The following is a 4,908-nucleotide window of genomic DNA, read 5'->3' as shown; positions in this document are numbered from 1 at the left end:
TGAGTAGCTGACATAAATATATCTATACAGTTACTTGCAGAATGAAAAAAAGACCTTGGGTATAAAATTTATGATCAAACACAATTCTGTGGTGGATGACTTATGTTTTTTTTGATTGTCAATGAAAATCATTTTCAAGATATTTGTTGGTCAAGAGTAAATTCAAATTTTCATTTGTCAGTATAAGTGGGAAAGCCAAGTAACAAAGGACTTTACTAGTTTCCTCCAAAGCCATTTAGTTCCAAATTAAATTGAGATTTCCTTTAAAGGACTATACATGGAATACAGATTAAGACTAAATACTAAACTGATAAATTTTTTATAGAAATGTACAGATTTTCAAAAGACTTCACGAGTCAAGTCCCAATAACTTTATGCCATGCCAAATATTTCAGGCTAAGATGTTTGCTTTTTAAAAAGATCTATTTATTTATTTATTTATTTGAGAGACACAGGGGGAGAGAGAGAGAGAACGTGCACAAGTAAGGGGAAGGTCAGAAGGTGAGAATCTTCAAGAAGACTCCCCACTGAGCATGAAGCCCACCTCGGGCCTCAACCTTGTGAGCCATGAGATCATGACCTGAGTCGAAACCAAGAGTTGAATGCTCAATCGACTGAGCTACCCGGGCGCTCCAAGACATTCTTTTACTATACCTTTTACAACGCTGTTCAGCAATAATAAAGAAATCATGTCAGTAGATCAAACTTCTAGTGCTGCATATCAATATATGAGCCAAAGAACCTATTCCAAACTCTTACTTAATTATCCTACAGGCAAATGTTAATTCTTTTCCATCTCTTCCAGAATCCTAAAAACAGAGCCATGTTTTAAAAGATCAATAAACTGGCAAATGCCTTGTACACAGATAATAAATCTTACAGAAAATATTTGACTCAACTCCCCTAAGTCAATCACGATTATGCGACATCTCGTCAGTGGCTGGCTTGCATTAGACACCATAAAAGCTCTGTTTGTCTGGATTTAATCCTAAGCTTTCTCAAAGTGTGCCAGTGGACCATTCATCTTCCCCTCTGAAGCTTGGAACAAGGCATAAGCAAAATGGTGCTGGGCCACCAGCTGCACTACCTGTTTCACGCGGAATAGTGGTGGAGAAGACCAGGAGCCAAAGGAGGGCTGAGCAGCCCATGGTGGGAAGGCTTCAAGCTACTGGGATACAAGAGGTTCCCGCTTTATATGCTCTCCAGACTCCCCTGTGGGGGCGGGCCCTGCAATCTGATGCTTTTTTCAGGTTTGGATTGGCCGGCCTTCAGAGCAGGGGACAACTCCTTTGCTTTTGTATATATTTACAATGGGGAATATTTACAATGGGGAAAGGGTGAGTCTACTTGTCAGAAGCATCCTGTGGAATAGTTGGAAGGTGAAATCAGAGAGAATGGACAAATTGTATGCGGGCACCTGGCTAGGCAGATGGGATCCCCCAGTTCCTTAGTGGGAAAGAGAGGCCACGGGAGTCCTGGACGTCACTGAAGGCATCATTCTCCTTCGTGCGGGTACGTTCTAGAGGAAGAAGCTGCTGAAATCTACCCATCCTTCAAAACCCATACCTGCTTTCCTCCCTCCTTGAAGTTTTTCTTTGTTCCCCAACTACATTCTCTAATTCCTGCAGCACCAACTTGGTACACCTCTTATAACACCCAATATATTCTGACGTAGTTGTTACTACTAGAGTTTTAGTCTTATTTCCCCACTGACTTGACACCCTCTGTGGAAGGAAGGTCTTCTCTTGGTGTCACTTATAGTCCTGCTTATAATATTGCTTTCTTATAATATGCTTAGCATGATGCCTTGTACTTAAATATTTGCTGAGTTGAATTTGGAAGTCGATGTCTGATGTCTGATGCCCTTCAAGTGATTGTTTCTTTAATGGATAGTTTTTCTCAACTTAGGTCATTGGCTTATAGTAGCAAATTGTCCCATAATCACAAAGAATTCTCCTTTGCTCTGAGTCTTGTTCCCTCCATTGTGACTTCAGGTAATAAACTTAGCTACACTGAACTTTCGCTTCTTCATCTTTGAAACTGAAATACTACTCTCTTGCCCCACTTTGGAGGGTGATGGGGAGGATTCAGTAAAAATAGGCATATGTAAGAGATGTTTACATTTTGTGAGCAAGAATACTCTTTCTCAACAGATGTCCTCATCCCAGAGACTGAATTTTTCTGATAGTCTCAATGCCATGACTTTGTAGGAAAAATTCAGTCAAATTTAGCCAAGCAGAGAAAATACAGATATAAAAAGAGAGTGTGTTCCATAAATGAAAGCAACTGGAGTTGTACAATATTTGACAGGCCAAAGACTAGTATCTATTTGTTTTCCTATAACCCATCCTCTCTTTGGAACCCTCATTCTATCTCAGGTAGACTACAGGATTTAGGTAAAATAAGTCTGAATAAGCTCTGCCATTTCAAGTTTATTTTCAGTAAATCCAGGTTTTCAGTAAATTCAGGTTTATTTTCAGTAAATTCAGGCTTTCCCCTCTCTTCTTTCTAAGACCCTGGAGTCTTATCTCAGGTCAGACCTTCAGTGGAGCATCCCTGGTTCCTGGATGTTGGCTGTTGTCCATACTTCCATCTACTGTGTCCCTCCACAATGGTGGTAAGTCAGATGTCCATGTCCTATCTGGTCCCAGGTTGTAGGGTCCTCACTGCTCTCTTCTGCATCCCTGGTCATAACCATGACCCTGTCAGGTTGCCCAGTTCCTTTGTTCGCACGTGGTCTCTCTCCCTCCTCTAACTTCTGTAGACCTTTCAGGGATATGAACCACTTCAGGGCTACCCCAACCCTCTTTACCTTTGGCCAACCACTCAGCTCTCTCTCCTCTTGTCCTCACACTGTAAGACCTTGGGGGAACTTCAACAAGGGTCCTACAACTCAGGTTTCCAGACAGTGGGAGACACAGAAGTCTTGTTTCTCTCAGATCCCACAATCTCCAGGATTATCTGGGGAATCTCATCCTGGGCTTCTCAAGGATCCACCAACCTCCCTTTCTCTTCTGTACCCCTAACACTTCAAAGATTTTTAACTAGATGGGTCTTCTTCCAAATATTTCCTATCTTACGTCTTTCGAGCAAAAGGTCAATAACGGGTTTTACTTTCTAGTGTCATTGCCCTGGATGGAGGGCAAAGTGAGGTGTGACTGAGTACCTCCCTAATGAGCTACAACTACACCTCATTATCCAACAAAACAGACAACACTCCTTGTACTTGGAGCCCCAGGTTCTAAGGCAAGATGGACAATGCAGATCAAGTAAGATATATAGCATGTCATTGGCTAAATGCTTGGGGGAACAATGAAACGGTACAGAAGGAAATAGTGGGAGGAGAAGGAGTTACTGAAAGCAGGTGGACTGAGAAGCTATCATGTGAACAGGGACAGCTGGATGAGGCAGAGGAGTAGCCTTCTCAATGTCAGGGGAGACCATGCATTCAGGCAGATCGATTCTGGACTGCCGTGGTGCTAGTGTTCCAAAGGCACCCATGGGGCCAGGCTTAGGATGCTGCTGAACCAGCCTGGGCTCACAGATCAGGACATGACAAGGGGCAAGGAGGACTGAAGCCCCAGGAGGACTCCGCAGCCTGAAAAGACAGAGTTCTAGTGTTCTTTGCAATATTGACAACAATAGGACATACACAAAAATGACAATTTTAATGAAATGATGAAAGACTTCAATCATCTCCTTTTAGATACTGCATTATCCCAGGGAGAATATAAATTTTGGCTTTTTTCCCTTAATATTTATTTATTTGAGAGAGAAAGGGAGCGAGTGAGAGAGAGAGGAGTGCATGCCCACTAGAGCTTGTGCCAGTGGCCAGGTGGGGGAAGAGGGTCAGAGGGACAGGGAGAGAAGCAGACCCCCACTGAGTGCAGAGCCCCTTGGGGTTCCATCTCATCACCTGGAGATCAGGACCTGAGGCAAAATCAGGAGTTTGTTGCTCAACCAACTGAGCCATCTAGGAACCCCGTAAGTTTTAGCTCTAATAAGTTGTGGTAAGTACTGACATCATAGTATTCTCATAACAAGAGGACCTGGGTTCTAATCTCCTCTTCTGCTACTGATAGCCTGTGATACTGTGACCTTGAGCAGGTGACTTAATCTCACTTATTATTTACTCCTTTTGTAGAACAGGGATAATAATGTTGTACCTGCTGGATGCGGGTAGCAGTCCAACTAAAGACCCTGGAGTACCTCTCCAGGGCTAAACCTGGTCCTTGGCTTTTTTGTCAATCTGTGCACGGCTATGCAAGAACACACGGGAACTGAGTCAGGGCTGAATTCAATCAAGAGCAGATGTGCACGTTGTAACTTTCTGTTGTTAGCATAATGAAGGTAATACATGTTCTCTAAAGGAGAAGTATGTAAAGCACGTGAAAGTTTGCAGAAGAAAGCAAAATCACCACACCAAGCTGCACATGACGAGTGTGTTAGAATATTCCTCCTAAAGCTTTTTAGGGCATATAATAATAAGGGCATATAATATATTATAATTATTATAATTATATATATAATATACATTATATATAATAAGGGCATATAATATAATAATTATGGCATATAATAAGCCTTTTGTTGTGTTGTGTTTATTAATTCTCTCATCACCAATTTGGGGTTCACAATTTATATATGGTGGTATGGTTTAACTACTGCTCTAAAACGAAAAACAAAAACAAAAACAAAAAACCCAGTCCTACCATTATAACTTAAGAAATTTCTTGTTTAAGTGTTCTTTGAAAACATGATTCTGAAAAGCTATGTAATGTTTCACATAGAGAATGCCCCATAGTTTATCCTACTTGTCTTTTACTGTTGGAAACTGACATTATTTCCAGTATTTGGCTAAACTAGTTGCATTTTTAAAGCATTTGAAGCAGAAGGCTGTTTGTCTTA

Source organism: Neovison vison, chromosome 2, assembly GCF_020171115.1.
Source record: "Neovison vison isolate M4711 chromosome 2, ASM_NN_V1, whole genome shotgun sequence".
NCBI classification, from domain to species: domain Eukaryota; kingdom Metazoa; phylum Chordata; class Mammalia; order Carnivora; family Mustelidae; genus Neogale; species Neogale vison.
Note: the sequence above shows the minus strand (reverse complement) of the source record.